We start from the raw sequence: 16,249 nt of genomic DNA, 5'->3' as shown, positions 1-16,249 counted from the left end.
CAGAAGGTGTGGAGCCCTGGTGGTGCAGTGGTTTAGCGTTTGGCTGCTAACCCCAAGGACGGTAGTTTGAATCCACCAGCCACTCCTCGAGAACCCTGTGGGGCTGTTCTACTCTGTCCTATACAGTCGCTATAGGGTCACTATGAGTCAGAATCAACTCAAAGGCAATGGGTTTTGGTTTGACCTGTTAAATTAGGGTGACCATATAGTTTGTCATGGAGCCTGGAACACTTAAGAGTAAAAGGAGCATTATTAATAATTATCCCAGGACAATAGGGATAAATCACAAGTGTCCCAGGCAAATCTAGACATCTGATCCCTTCATTACACGCAAAATGCTAAATTTCTCACTTAGGCCCCACCAACCTATTGCCATCGTGTCAATTCCGACTCATAGTGACCCTATAGGATGGAGTAGAACTGCCCCATAGGGTTGCCAAGGCTGTAAATCTTCATGAAAACAGACTGCCACATCTTTCTCCCGATTCAATTAACAGTTGAGCACTTAACCACTGTGCCACCAGGGCTCTTTCTCACTTAAGTAGTGTCTTAGTCATCTAGTGCTGCTGTAACAAATTCCACAAGTAGATGGCTTTAACAAAGAGAAATTAATTTTTTCACAGTCTAGGCTAGCGGAAACCCTGGTGGCATAGTGGTGAAGTGCTACGGCTGCTAACCAAAGGGTCGGCAGTTCGAATCTGCCAGGCGCTCCTTGGAAACTCTATGGGGCAGTTCTACTCTGTCCTATAGGGTTGCTATGACTCAACAGCGCTGGGTTTGGGTTTTTTTTGTTTTGTTTTAGTAGGCTACCAGTCCAAATTCAGGGTGTCAGCTCCAGGGGAAGGCTTTCTGTCTCTGTAGGCTCTGGGGGACGATCTTATCATCAGTCTTCCCCTGGACTAGGAGCTTCTCCGTGCAGTAACCCCAGGTCCAAAGGACATGCTCTGCTTCTTTCTTGGTGGTATGAGGTCCCCACTCTCTGCTTGCTTCCCTTTCCTTTTATCTCTTGTAAGATAAAAGGTGGTGCAGGCCACGTTCCACGGAAACTCTCTTTACATTGGATCAGGGATATTACCTTAGTAAAGGTGTTACAATCCTACCCTAATCCTCTTTAAAATTACAATCGCAAAATGAAGGACAACCACACAATTCTGGGAATCATGGCCTAACCAAGTTGACACATATTTTGGGGGGACATAATTTAATCCATGACAGGTAGGGAATAGTAAAAATGCTCCTGTTGAACTTACTGCTACTATTGATCAGCCAGGTGCAGGTCTGTTAGGATCTTCGAGGAGAGAACCACAAGCAGCTAAGGACAATAGTGAAGGGGAGGCTGTTTTTCACTCAAAAGAAAGCAGATTGCTGTAGGTCTGTGGTGAACGGGAAGAGGATACACTATAGAGCTTCAAATTTCCTGACCTTTCATTTTTATGGCCATTTGAATATGTAGGATAGAAATTTATCTGGCAGAATGAGTAATGCTTGGGTGTCTGCCTGGTTTGGGTGTTGTTAGTACGGTTGTACGGATGCTTACAAACGTACTGACAATAATATGTATGTATTACAAGAGAAAGTATGAATATCCATTTCTGTACATCTCAGAGTTCAGTCCCATGATGAAATACAAACAGAAGAACAAAAACGGCCTGCTTTAGAGATTTCTAGGGGGCAGAGCCATGTGCTTAGGGCTTTTCAAACCAGATAATGCCAAAGGGGGTGGTGAGGCTTGTGAAATAAATTGAATTATCAAATATCTGCTTTGACCTGATGCCCTATTTTGCCAACACACACATACACATATACAAGGCGCCATCGAGTCGATTCCAACTCATGTGTCAGAGCAGAACTGTGCTCCAAAGGGTTTTCAATGGCTGATTTTTCAGAAGTAGCTCACCAGGCCTTTCTTCCCAGGCACCTCTGGGTAGACTTGAACTTGCAACATTTCAGGTAGCAGCTGAGCCAATTAACTGTTCGCACAATCCAAGGATGCCATTAACATGCCAAGAAATTAGACAAATAGATTTCTACGGTGGGGGAGAATAATCTCAATATTTTCTAAAGAGAATCATTAAACCTAAAGAGAAATTTGCACTACTAAGCTTAGAAGCAAGTTAACTAAAAGATCAACTTTCTCAACCAGCTCATGGAAAGGATAAACGACATGCATAATTCAAAATGGCAGCTAATGAATATTCTCTTTATGTTTTAGAATATGTTATTAATTTTTGGTTGCCTGTTTAACCTCCTAACTGTTTTGTTTAGGTGAGCATTAATTAGATTAATAGACTACAAAGTAGAGAGATGTATGTGTTTGTTGTACAGAGGAGGAAAGGTACTCAAAAGCTTAGAGGCAGATGATGGAAGTCCATCTGGTATGTAAAAGTCTGATAAGGATGTGCCACACACAGGTAATTCAGAATCAAGTAGATAGAATTGTCATATTGCTCTGTAGCCACCCATTCACTTTAGAATGTTACAAACTTAGAATTTCTTTCTGACTCTGAAAAGGGCTGTTCATCTGTATTCTGGGGACATGGCATTATGGTTTATTTTATGGAAAATGTATGCTGGGTGTTACAAGATTTTTGCCAAGCCCAAATTACATAGGTAAGGGACAGTGGTTAAGGACCTGTGTGGTGTTACACATGCATGTTAGGCTGCCCGTTCTCACGGATTCCCATTATGACCTGCCTACTGCAAGCAGGCATGACAACCTCAGGTTGTTTTTGCTTTGCGAAAAGACCAGAAAAGATTCTTTGAGAGAATGGAATGATCTCTTTGCACAAACATACTTTGATCAATTATTATGTTTTATGCTCCAACGGCCATTCTTATTTTATGACTGCGGTAACTAATGGATGGAATAACGCACACCTGCTACCCTGCAGAGCTCCAAATTATGTCAAAGTCCAACAATGCCTGCTGCTTGTTGCCATGCTACTCAGTTATATATGGGCCTTATGTTTTCCCTAATTGAGTTCTTTTTATGAACAGGTGTTCAGTTAATGGGAGAAACAGAGTTTGTGCAGCTTCCGCCCACTCATTCACATCACAAAATAATTGAGTAGGACAGATACACTAGAAAGTCCACCTAAGGGATAAAGTCCACCGAGGAGATAGCTCTGGCTCCGTGGTAGATCACTTCTCTGAGCAGCAGGCATCATAATGTTGCAGAAAGAGACTGTCTGGAGCTTCAGAAGATCGGCACTCTCCTTCTAGCTCTATCACTTATTCTCCAAGTGACTTAGGGCAACTCAGTCTCTTTGGACCTCCATTTCTTCATCTACAATTGAAGCTATAACCCTATCCAACTTTCTCACAGGCTGGTTGTAAGTATTCAATGAGATAGAGTATGTTTATGAATGTACTGTAAATTATAAAACACTATATAAATAAAAGGTACCACTGTTAAGGTTCTAATCCAGCTTTCCAATGACTCAGGATATAATGTTGGGCACCTGAATGGCAGCAGGTTTTGCAATCGTGAAGATGGCGAAACACTTTAGAAACTTCACTCAACCTCATAACTCACTAGATCTCATAGAACACATCATTTACCTCTTCCAGGCAATCAATGACCAATACGAAGAAACGAAATGCTCCTAGAATTGACTAGCCTGAGTGTCAGAAAATGACATTGAGAAGGGGAAATCACTGAGATCACCCTCTTTAAGTTCCAGAAAATTATTCCTGTCACTTGATCTCTTGTAAAAGAACTTGGAGAAGCTTCTAAATGTTTGAAATACTATATCAGAACCTTTGATATCATATGTCTCCATTTAGACAACTCAGTATTCCATGTTGCTTAAAGAAAATGTTGGCCATCCAGCCTGCCCTTTTTCCTTCCCTTGTCTCCCACCAACAAGAGCTACTGCCTCCTTTAGGATACTAGAGCATATATATGAGGGTATTCACTGCAGCACCATTTGTGAGAATTGAAGGCAACAGAAATGTCTAACACTGAAGAATTAGATGAGTAAAAAGCACATATATATAATGGGCTATTAATAAGAAGTTAGGAATAATGCGTAAGAGCTATAATCAACAACATAGGTAGATCTTAAAAATATAGTGTTGAGTTGAGAGAGAAAGAAAACAATAAACGAAAAAAAACCCTAAAAAATTAAAAGAATGATGGACCGCCCTATCTTTTAGTGCTTGTCTTATATAATTCTTTCCATCGTATTTTTTGCACTATGAGGAAATACTTCGTGACTCACTTAAAATCCTTCATGTTGCAGCCTCCACCAATCTCTGGCCTTGATTTTTTTCCTTCAAAGGACAAGGTGAATTTCCCTCAAAGGACAAGAATGTCATTGATGTCGATGACTAACCCCCATGCTTTTGAATGTCATCATTAAATAGCTTTTTGACCTTCTCTTGTCCAAGTTAAATAACATCAAGTCTTTTTGCTGCTCCTTGTAGATCTGATTTTACTGTTGTAAACTTGTATTGGGGAGTCTCTGGGTGGTGCAAATAGTTAATGAACTCCACAGCTAACCAAAAGGTTGGAGAGTTGAGTCCACCCTGAGGCACCTTGGAAGAAAGGTCTGGTAATCTACTTCTGAAAAATTAGCCATCGAGAATCCTATGGAGCACAGTTCTACTCTGACACACATGGGGTTACCATGAATCCGAGACAACCTGATGCCAACTGGTGGTTTTTACTTGTTTTGGGGACTATCTTTGAGCTAGTTCCAAGGACTTTTAAATTGTGGAGCCCTGAACCAGATACAATGTGCTAACGAAAGGGGGCAGGAGGGTTCAGGGGGGTGACCTCATGCTTTCTTCACTCCTGCTTCATAAATCTTAGCCTTAGCCATCTCCAAAGGATGTTATTCTACTTCCCAGTAAGAGTGTGAAGAATGAATAATAAAATGATAGACATTTTCCAGGCATAAGTTAATGAATTTAAGTTTTTCTATAAAACAGATTTTACTCCTGGACACCAGTAGGCTAGAAGTTTTAGAAAGGGCTAAGGGGACATAAGAACTAGGGAAGATGGTTTGTGTAAATTTCCTTAGTGGGAAACCATGCAGGAAGGAAATGAAAGCACATCAACAAAGACTAGACTATCTAGGCAGATCTGTCACAACCTTAAGAGTTCCCGGAAACTCCTGTTATGATCCGTCTGCTACAATGACTGCCGTTGATTTCCTGCCTATGAACATTGAGAGATGAGAAGTGATCAATGTCTATCTTGGGTTTTGCTTTGTTTTGATTTTTTAACAGAGTGGCTCACTCTGTTCATGAGAGTAGTTCATACAAATCTGGCAAGTTTTCATGTTGGGTCACATTTTATCAAAACCACTAGAGACAAATTACAAAAAATTATATAAACCAGTTGCCATGGAGCCAACTTCTACTCACGGTGACCCCATGTGTGTCAGAGCAGAACTGTACTTTCAATGGCTGATTTTTCAGAAGTAGATTGCCAGGCTTTTCTTCCTAGACATCTCTGGGTAGACTTGAACCTCCAACCTTTTGGTTAGCAGCAGAGTGCATTACCCATTTGAACCACCCAGGGACTCCATTAATTACATGGAGATGAGTGAAAACTAACTTTCCTACTTTTAAGAGAATTCCTATCACTGCCCAAACATGGCCACAAGCTAACAAGAGCCCAAGACAGATATCAGAGTAACTTGACCTTGTGATTAATAATTCCTTGAACTCTCAGCATTCACACTAAACTTTTTGGTAAGCCAAGATAAACGAGCCAGTTGTTAGCGTGGGCAGCATGATGCGATGTTTCCCACAGGGAACCTGAATCACAGGGGGAGTCGGTGCTTTGGCGCAATGGCCAGAACGAGGGTGAGGAAACGAGTTCCAGAGCCAGCTCAGCCATCAACTAACCCTGAGATTCCAGGCCTGTCACTTTACTCTCTTATACCCTTATCTATTGTGTTTACATTGTTGCCGTTGGGTGCTGTAGAGCGGATTCTGACTCATAGCAACTCCATTTGTGACCCAGTAGAGCTGCTCCATAGGGATCTCTTGGGTGTAATCTTTACGGAAGCAGATCATCTAGGTCTTTCTCTGGCTTTGAACCGACAACCTATTGGTTAGAGGTGGAGCAATTAACCACCGTGCCACCAAGGCTCCATTGTATTCATAGGGTGACCATGTGACTTATTACTCAGACCAGGTATTTTTGAGAGTGAGAGGAGGTGCTACTAACCATCCTACCGAGGCCACAAATTTTTAGGTTCCTTCCTATTACAAAATTCTATCACAGCTGAGTTAGAGCTGAAAATGCAACCCAGGTTCTTGACTGCCAGACCTGTACTCTGCTTCCTTGGCTGGGCTGTCTTCTGCCAGGACTTGCCTACACTGGAAAGTTCTGTGGTAGAGTATTGGCATCTTGCTAAAAGATAGGTGCAGCCGCTTTCCCTGCCTATGAAAAGGACAGCCTGACTTGCACCTGTTAGGTCACGTACACACATACCACAAATTCCATGGTTGTTCAGAGCCAACAGCACTGGAACCCCAAATTCATATCCGAGTCCCTGAAAGCAGGGATGGCCAGGAAGACAGCATATGAATATACCCCCTCATTCAAGAGAATCCATTCTATTCACAGTCTCGGGCTTGTATGCATCTCTGTCAAGCCTGTTTCCCACCCTCACACCCAGGTGAGTAGGCGGAATAGATGTGGTCCAGGACAGAGGGTTCAGAGCTGCCCCCGGAGCCTCCGGTGTTGGATGTCAAATGGACAAGGAAAAAAAAAAATTCCTCTGGGCCATAGGCCACCCTTCTGCCAGCAATTTCATCTTTGCATAGCCTTTTCAATCCTCCCTATTTACTTGGCTTTTTAAGAGTCGGAGGAAGCCAAACAATAACAGCAAAAAAAAAATTAATCCAAGTTAGAGCATGACACGGCCTTAAAAAAAATGTCCAAGTGACACTTTGACCCAAGCCATTCCACACTGAGAATTTGGAAACAAAGGTGAGGGGGGAAACGTTCAAAGAAAAGTCATTCAAGGGAGGAAGAAATGCTGTCACATTTATACAAACCTATTTTATTAGCAGTGTAAATCTCTTCAAAAACTGCCTGAGAAACTCTGACTGGCAGGGAGAAGACACACGTGGCTTCCAAACAGTGGCATTCAAGCAGCCTTGGCGGCCCGATGACAACTGCATTTTACCCTTTCCCAGAGCCTGAGTCCCCTGGTGCTCACCTTCACCTGTGAGACCTGGCCTCCCCTCCTCACTGTTGCTCTCAGCAGTGAAGGTACTGCCAGCCACTGTACCAGCCTGCTGCCCAGTTGCCCTGGGCTCTGCCTGTAGGCTGTGCTCCTGGAGAAGCGAGGTTAATTATACACCCAGCATGCCCTACTTCAGAGGCAGAACATACCACATGCAGCTGCAATTTGCTGACTAGAGCTGCAGAGATCTTGGCTTTTCGAACGGGACAAAAGTGCTGTCGTGAGCCTAGGGTCACAGGGACTGAGGGGCTCCAGCACCCCACGGTACAGGACTAGGTCCCCAAGGGAGGGGGCCCCCGACACTAAGGCTGGCAGGCTGCTCTGCCGGTGTCAACCTTCTTCTGCTCCTGAGAAGGAATCAGGAAATATTTACAAAGCCGGGTGAGCAGAATTTCCTGATATTCTGTCTCCACTGAAGGAGCCCTGGTGGTGCAACCGATAAACACTGGGCCCCTAACCGAAAGGTTGACAGTTCAAACTCACCCAGCAGCTCCACAGAAGAAAGACCTGGCAATTTGCTTCTGTTAAGATTACTGACAAAAAAATTAAAAAAAAGAAACAATCTTGTTGGGCAGTTCTACTCTGCCACACAGGGTAGCTGTGAGTTGAAAATCGATGACACCCAACAACTATCTCCACCGTAGTCATGTTAAGGCGGCTTCTTTTCTCAGAATGGTAAATGAAAGGAGCCAAAGAATCAACTAATTCAGAAAAAGAAATCTACCAGAGCCCACAGTTGCCTACAGGATGAGAATCTAGAAGTTCTGCTGAAAACCCCCAATCTTGGTCTATTTTCTCCAGCAAGTTGCTTGCAATTCCCACCAGAAGGGATGCTACATTTTGCTTCAAACTTTGATTGTCCTGATTGCCCGGTTTTAAAGTTCAAATGGTAACTGTATATGCATAACATTTCAAAGAATTCCCACATTCATTATCTTGCTGGAACCTATTTAATATCCCAGGGATGGGCACAACTCATTAAACTAATATTGTGTACTAACTTCATAATTTTAGTCTTTCAGAGATTGATAAGCAAAGCCCTGAGGGAATGAGATCCCGGAAATGGCACGTTTGGATTGAAGGGGAGATGGGAAAACAACCAAAGCAAGGTCAGCTGTCCAAAAGCTGATGAAGCACTGTGGTCCCGCACCCACTTCTACACCCACACCAGTACTCAGGAGAAGGTGAAGGACAGACAGGAAGGGTGGAAGTCACAAAGACAAACTTCACCCACTCAAGATTTTGCCTGGGGCTGGCCTGGAAATCATAAAGAAAAGGCCCTGTGGTGTCAAATTGACCCATCCCAGTGCTGAGAAGTCACCATATTTCCTGAAAAAACAACTTGGCTGTTCCCCAGAGCAGGGTGCTTGGTGTATCTGCTGTGATTCTTTTCAGTACTTACAATCCTCTTGCTTATAGCAAATATTATGTGGGGAACAAAAAGGAGCTTCAGTTTTGAAACATCCCTTCTCACCATGGCTTCTCCCCAGTTAGCGTATTCCTCAAATAATGCAACTTTGAGCTCTCTGAGTAATTCCACCACCTTCCACCCTGGAGCATGTCTGTGTTCCAAGAACTCCCTTGAGATACCACAGATAACCTACTCTAACTAGAGTTGGAAGGTTGGTTTTGAGGACCCAGAAATGACAGTCTCAGGGTCCCTCTTCCTCCAAGCTCCTGTTGCATGTGCTCCCTGGGCTTTCCTGAGAGTTGGTGCCCACGGGGCGAGGGGCAGACTGCATCCTCTCTCTGGGCCTTGGTGTGCTCGTCTGTCAAATGAGGGCTTTAGGTTTCACTGGTTCTCAACCCTCGCTGCACACTAGAATCACCTAAAAAAAACCAAACCTGTTGCCAATGAGCTGATTCCGACTCACAGTGACTCTGTAATACAAAATAGAACTGCCTCATAGGGTTTCCAAGGCTGTAATCTTTACGGAAGCGGACTGCCACATCTTTTTCCCAGAGAGTGGCTGGTGGGTTCAAACTGCCTACCCTTTGGGTTAGTAGCCCAGCACTTAGCCACTCCATCACCAGGGTTCCTCTAGAATATCACTTGGAGAGCCTTAAAAAAGCCAAAACCAGGGTGGCACACCCAGAGATTCTGATTTAACTTGTCTGGAGTGGGGCCCTGTGACTTTTTTTTTTTCCAAAGGTCTCCAGGTTTGACAACCACCAGGTTAGAGGGTCTCTGGGGACCCTTCCAGCTCAATAAATTCTGGTCCCTGCTCTTTATTTATTTAAATTTCCCCAGAAAGTAGTCATTTTTTTATTTTCAGCATGTTGCATAAGCTTATTTTTAGAAGTGCTTTTAATTATTAAAACAATGTATTATTAAAGTGCTGTTTGTTGGGATACAGTTGGCATATTATAAACTGCACATTTAAAATGTATAATTTGATAAGTTTTGACATATGAGAAGTTGTCACCACAGTCAAGGTAGTGAACATGTCCTGCACCCTCAAAAGTCTCCTGTGTTGCTTGGCGATCTCTCCTTCAGGCCCCTAACCCCCCCCCCCCATATCCCTACCTAGACAACCACTGATCTCTTTTCTGTTACTAGAGATTTATTTGCATCTTCTATATTTTTATAGAAATGGGATCATACAGTGTGTGGCTTCTTAACAAAACCAAACCAGTTACTGCAGAGTCCGTTCTGACTCATGGCGACCCCATGTGTGACAAAGTAGAACTGCGCATTCCATGGAGTTTTCAGTGGCTGGTTTTTCGGAAGTAGATGGCCACACTTTTCTTGTGAGGCACCTCTGGGTGGTCTCAAACTGCCAACCTTTCTTACTCTGCTTCATTTGTGTCTGTACTTTAAATTTTGAGCTCTTTAAGAACAGGAGCCACCTTTTATTTCTTTTCTCTTCCTCCCCACTCTTCCAATTTATCTTTGCTCTGAAAACCAAACCAAACCCACTGCCGTCGAGTCGATTCCAGCCCATAGCGACCCTATAGGACAGAGCAGAAACGCCGTGTACAGTTTCCAAGGAGCACCTGGTGGATTTGAACTGCCGACCTTTTGGTTAGCAGCCATAGCTCTTAACCACTACACCACCAGGGTTTCCTCTTTGCTCAGAGAAGGTCTTTAATCATAATTTGCTTGATTGAAATAATACCTTTCTGACCTTATGGTTGAGTTTTAGTTTGGTGGCCAAAAAATGGCTGCAGTGTTGAGTTTTAATCCCCCACTATTTTTTCTGCAGGTTCCTCACTTAGCAGCCTCCGCTCAGTTACAAAAAAAAAAAAAAAGAAAGAAAAAGCTTTAGCTTAAACCAGAGGTCTTAATTTAGGGTTTTTGGACTCCTAGCTGTCCAGCAGATGAGCTTCGAGGTGTGTATAAACATGTGGGGAAGGTGTTACCTGGGAAAAGGCCCTTGGCTGCTTTCTCCAGATTCTTTTCTTAAAAGGCTCCTTGACCCAAAAGGATGAACTGAATTAATGTAACGCTCTGTTCCTTACTGTAATCCTACATGCTTTTTATATATACAAAAAAAAAAAGCCAAACTTGTTGCCGAGGAGTCAATTCCAACTCGTAGGGACCCTATAGGACAGAGTAGAATCACCCCATAAAGTACCCAAGGAGTGCCTGGTGGATTTGAACCACCAACTTTTGGTTAGCAGCTGAACTCTTAACCACTACACCACCAGGGTTATGGATGTGATATCTAATTACAAAGTCTCTACCATCTACCGCCCACCCTCTCCTCATCCCCTTCCCAGTCTCTCGCTCCTCCCCAGTACCTTCATTTGTTCTTAGCCTGCCCTTGGTCACACTTGACCCTACTTAGCTAAATCAGTGAGGGTCCTCTCTAGGGGCAGTGCTACTTGAGGGGGAACTTTTTGCATTCCTCCTCTCTTAAGACCTTCTCACCTAAGCTACGTGGTATATTGTGGCTTTTAAGTCAATGACTCTTATGCCACTTTGCTTAACAGTTTACCCTAGACGCTGTTGTGCTCAAATATCACGAACCTTCATTTCCTCAAAGCCCCAGGGCACAGGAACTCCCTTTCATCTTAAACAAAATCAATATTTTCATTGTTATAAATGGTAAGTATCAAGAGAACCAGAAATAATAAAAAGATTGCAAATTCACAATTAAGTTTTTTTTTGGTCAGGTCAGAGAGGCCTCCCTTCCTCCCCCGCATGGCACACAACATACATTTTTAAGTGATATCGCGTCTGATTTTAGATAAGAGGGGACGATACAGAACAGCATTAGCCAGCTTCTAAATGATAAAATCATATGCATCGGGCAGAGTCACTCAAGTGCTGGTTGCAAACAGTCCTTCAGAAATAGGAGAGAGCAAGAAAAACATCTCACCTCTTGCTCCAAATTCTACCTCAATCCCATGCAAGTCTGCAAGAGCTTGAGCCCTCACACCCAGCAGCGTTCCCTGGTCGCTGGCGTGGAGACCAGCTTTCAGTTTTTTACTCCCCCCTTTCACCTCTGCTGTTTTCCACCAGAGAGCAAATATGGTAATTTATAGCATCTTGGTCTCATTCCTACACAAATTCATTCCTCAGCACGTACGGTAAACTTTTGAAAATTACTTACCTAGAAGTGTCAAAAGCAAGCCCGGGTTTGGAAGCCACGCTCACAGATGCCAGCCTGTTTAAATAGCAGGGTTGGCTGACGCAGGCTGTTGATAGCGTGGTTATTTACGCTCGGGAGTGCACGCTCAAGCAAGGACCTGAAAAACCTGCAGCGTGGGCAGGACCAACACAACCGAAAGTATGCAGAGGTTACATCTCTCCTGGTTATTCAGGTTTGATATGGAGGCGGTGACTTCTATGAGTCGCCTGCAACTTTCTTATTACTATTTTCTCATCCCTGCCTTCTTTCTGAACCAAGTAAGACTCTTCTTCACTGAGATTGGATGAGAGAGATGCAGCTGAGGGAAGGGAAAGAAAAAGAGCACCCTGGACCCTTACACCGGCTTCCTTATTTTGAGCGGGTTTCCAGTTAGATGTTGCCTCATTTCAAAGCTTAAGCCTGGTGTGGTTGGTTTCACAGCTCTGTGGGCGAGATGCCAAGCTAAAAGCCTGGACCATTGCCCAATTAATGAAAAATTGTTTTCTTTCAGGCACAGAATGTACAAATAAAGAACAGTTAAAGGGAAGATTTGGGCTAGGATGATACAATTTTAGGTTTCCTTTTTTTTTTTTTTTTCAAAAACTCGTTTAATTTCTTGCCCCATATCTGCACTTTCCTCCTGCCCTCTTCTTCCTTTGTGAGAAAATTCCTATATGAGTTGAAAGATTCCCCATGGGTGCGCAAATAAAAAGCTAAGGTGAGTGAGGCTGTGGGAAGATGCCCTCCAAGTGGGAGAGCGGGATCAGTGACTCCGTGTGACCATCAGTGGAAATGAGAATATGCGTGTGGGTGTGGGGACCTGCTGAGCCGATGTTTATCTTTATTTTGTTAGATATAGCAGTTCATGGTCAATGGCAATAGTTAAACACATTAAGTGGGTATGATTTTGAGGGGATGAGGGAAGGGAGACAGGGTTTGATGAGATCATTTATGGGAGTATCTGCGTGTATTTGCTGGCATATAGTGCAAACTGGTAAGTGCCACCCAGATACACACACTCTGTAATTTTTCACTTCACTGGAGAAAGAAAAGGCCCCTTTGATTCTCTTGGGAACAGGGGTTGTATGTGAAAGAAGAGCACAATCGTTTAGAATATTTCTTTCGCTCTCAGAAAAGGGAGTAATGTTATAAAACATCTGTGGAAGAAAAGTAGACAGGGGGCCTAGCCTACCCCAACCTTGGTTACCAGAGGAATTCTTTTGTTTCCTGCCTAATTCATGGACTAGCTTCTGACTGTTCTATGGGAATATCTGGGTTCTTGCCTCCTGAGTTTCTTAAATGTAGGGTCTATGTTTTGTTCACCTTTTGCTACCCACAGTGCTTGGCACATATTATCATAACAATGACGATGATCTATGATCTTAGACAGACTATGTACCAGGCTCTGTGTAAAGCACTTTGCAGAGCGTTTGCTTGCTTATCTAATCCTCACAATAGCCCTATGAGTTAGATTTTTGTTATCTTCATTTTACAGGTGAGGAAACTAATACTCTGAAAGATTAAATAACTTTGCCAAGGTCACAATAATTGGTGGAGATGGAATTTAAATCCAGAGCTATCAGATTCCAGAGTTTGGGTTTACATTCAAGACTGGTTTGAACCAATATTTAGAAAGTTGCCTAAGAATGTTTCTACTTATCCTTATTCATTTATTCGTTTATCATCTTTATTCCAGAATATGATTTCCATGATGACAATGATGTTGTCTGCTTTCTTCATTCTTCTAATTCCAGTGCCCAGCACACTGCTTGGTGCATACTAGATGCTCAATAAATATGTGCTATTTGCTTAGTCTATAAATTCTTTCCAAGGCCATGCAACCCAATAGTCAGAGGGTCTGGCATGAGCAGAGTCTTGTCTCAATCGAGACACATGTCTTTTGCTCTTGGATAATGTGCTGGTGTCAAGCTATTTCATTTTATTTGGTGTATCATGGAGATGTGAAGCCCTGGTGGTGCAACGGCTAAGCACTCAGCTGCTATCCAAAAGGTTGGCAGTTCTAACCCACCAGTGGCTCCATGAGAGAAAATATCTGGCAATCTGTTCCCATAAAAATTACAGCCTAGGAGACCCTATTGGACAGTTCCACTCTGGCCTGTAGGGTTACTATGAATCAAAGTTGACTCAATAGCACACAACAACAAAATCATGGAGCTAAAACTAAAAGTGACTGAAACCATAAGAGCAGTTATCACTTAAGAACTCTGCAAGTAGGTAGTTTCAGGTTGTTCCCTGGTGCAATTATGGCACCAAGCACCTAGGTTTTTTCTATCTTCCATTTTATAGCCCTCAATGTGACAAAGTTACCACCCCTTATGGTGGCAAGGTGGCTGCAGTAGCTCCATGCATCATATCTTTAAACAAAAACATCAAGTCAGGTAGGAAGGGACATGGGCTTTCTCCTTAGTATCTCTCTTTTTTTAATTAGAAAGGTAAATCTTTCCAGAAGTAACTAATACACATCAGAGAAGCTGGCCTATCTGAAGAACACGGTATCAGGATTAGAGGAAGACTTATTAACAACCTGTGGTATGCAGATGACACAACCTTGCTTGCTGAAAATGAAGATTACTTGAAGCACTTACTGATGAAGGACAAAGACCACACCCTTCAGTATGCATTATGCCTGAACACGAAGGAAGCAAAAATCCTCACAACTGGATCAAGAAACACCACCATGATAAATGAAGAAATTGAAGTTGTCAATGATTTCATTCTTCTTGGATCAACAGTCAACATCCAACGAAGCAGGAGTCAGGAAATCAAAGGACATGTTGGATTGGGCAAATCTGCTGCAAAAGATCTGTTTAAAGTTTTAAAAAGCAAAGATGTCACTTTAATGAATAAGATGCGCCTGACCCAAGCCATGGTGTTTTCAGTGGCCTCGTATGCATTCGAAAGCTGAGCAATGAAAAAGGAAGACAGAAGAAGAATTGATGCACTCGAATTGTGGCATTGGCGAAGAATATTGAATGTGCTGTGAACTGCCAGAACAATGAACAAATCAATCTTAGAAGAAATATACAGAATGCTCCTTAGAAGTGAGTGTGGCGAGACTTTGGCTCACTTTCTTTGAACACATCATCAGGAAGGATCAATTGTTAGAAAGGGACATCATGGTTGGTAAAGTAGAGGGTCAGCAAAAACAAGGGAAACTCTCAATGAGATAAACTGACACCATAGCCAAAACAAAGGGCTCAAACATGCCTACGATCAAGACCAGGCAACATTTCATTCTATTATAGATAAGGTCTCGATGAGTTGGAACCAATCTGATGGCACCTAACAACAACAATAACAACTGCTAACGATTATAAGAAGAAGCCAGATTTTCCTACCTTTAGTCATCTTTGTGGCATTTATATGTGATGAGCAAAAAATAGTTAAACTCAAAACCCTAAGGTGTTGCAGCAAACAGGGGGGTTTGTTAGTGCTACGTATAGAAGGCAATGATATGTGAACAGTGGTGGAAACTACTCTCTTGCCAAAAGCTAGTGATCCCTCATCAGTGAGGTGCAGAGAGCAGCTGGACAAATAGGAAACGTGTGGGGTCAAACGATGGTACAGAGAGAGAGAAGTCATTCCTTGGGGGACGGAAAACTACCAAAGGTATTTTACAACGTTCACAGTGAAGGGTATCAGTCTTCTACTGGACAAAATCTGACCTGTACAAATACAAAATTAGCAACAGGATAGCCAGCATATAGAAACATACTTGCTGAAAGTTCTGCCCCCAAGGAATGAACTTGCAGAGAGACGGAGAATTATCTCTGCAGCCAGTGTGGAAGTTCTGACTCCCAGAGTGCCCTTCCTGACCCAACCTGGCTGGAATGTAGAACAGTGTGGGAGGCAGAAGAGGAATAGCAGGTGACAAAGAACGCAGACAATGAAGATGATGCCAACTGGCCAAGGATGGAGATGTTTCCCTCAGCCTTTCCTGGCCAAGGGTTTCACAAGTGCTCTGATGATGAGGGATTGGAAGTTAAAAAATAATCGCACCATGTTTTCTTTGTGGTTTGCTGTATACATAATACCATTAAGTCATCCTCTCGGTGGACTGTGTCTATTTCATTCTAAGCCTAGATTCTATCATGTTACATAATCCATTTGTTTTCCCTATGGAGTCCTAAGCTAGTTGAGGATTGAGAGTTAAGATGCTGTGGCACCATTACAGGAAGGTTTCTGGGTAAGGCTGTTCCACCTGGGTGTGGGCCATATTGCGTTTGCTCGTCTTCATTAGAACCAGAGTTTGTTCTCATTCCACTTAGTTTAGTCCAGGGTCTAGTGAACCACAGGGAGGTCATAAGCATTGTTTTCCTTCATGATCCCACCCATTTTATTGGTCATAGGAATTAGGGCCCTTAGTAATGGGTGGCATTACCCTAACTGTGGAACAAGGGAGGGATGAGGCACCTTTCTTCGCCCACGAGGGCCTTACTT

At 43.0% G+C, this 16,249-nt stretch overlaps 1 protein-coding gene across 1 annotated transcript in view; it reads right to left on the bottom strand.

Moving 5' to 3' along the window:
- Window positions 1-11,878, bottom strand: part of HOPX (HOP homeobox) — a 43,010-nt gene extending 31,132 nt beyond the window's left edge. Inside the window, exon 1 of the mRNA XM_064285760.1 lies at window positions 11,771-11,878. The gene's annotated coding sequence lies outside the window, so the exon portion shown is untranslated. The remainder of the gene's footprint in view (window positions 1-11,770) is intronic.
- Window positions 11,879-16,249: the final 4,371 nt, after the last annotated feature.

The sequence above is a fragment of the Loxodonta africana genome, chromosome 5, assembly GCF_030014295.1.
Source record: "Loxodonta africana isolate mLoxAfr1 chromosome 5, mLoxAfr1.hap2, whole genome shotgun sequence".
Lineage (NCBI taxonomy): Eukaryota > Metazoa > Chordata > Mammalia > Proboscidea > Elephantidae > Loxodonta > Loxodonta africana.
The sequence above is the reverse complement of the archived record's forward strand: the minus strand, read 5'-3'. Positions and strand labels throughout refer to the sequence as shown.